The following is a 309-nucleotide window of genomic DNA, read 5'->3' on the forward strand; positions in this document are numbered from 1 at the left end:
GAGCGCCACCATGCTCCCAAGCGGAGCACTGTAGCAGTGCGCCACCGGGCCGGCCCATATTTGTTCTTGAATCAGTTTTGGTTGTTTGTGTGTTTTTAGAAATTTGTCCATTTCATCTAGGTAATCTAATTTGTTGGCATACAATTGTTTATAGCATTCCCTTATAATTCTTTTTATTTCTGAAAGGTCAGTAGTGATGTCCTCTTTTTCCATCCTGATTTTAGTAATATGAAGTTTCTTTTTTTTCCTGATTAGTCTAGCTAAAGATTTGTCAATTTTATTGATCTACTTTTTAAATTAATTTTCTCT

This window comes from Galeopterus variegatus, unplaced genomic scaffold (assembly GCF_000696425.1).
Source record: "Galeopterus variegatus unplaced genomic scaffold, G_variegatus-3.0.2 Scaffold1473, whole genome shotgun sequence".
Lineage (NCBI taxonomy): Eukaryota > Metazoa > Chordata > Mammalia > Dermoptera > Cynocephalidae > Galeopterus > Galeopterus variegatus.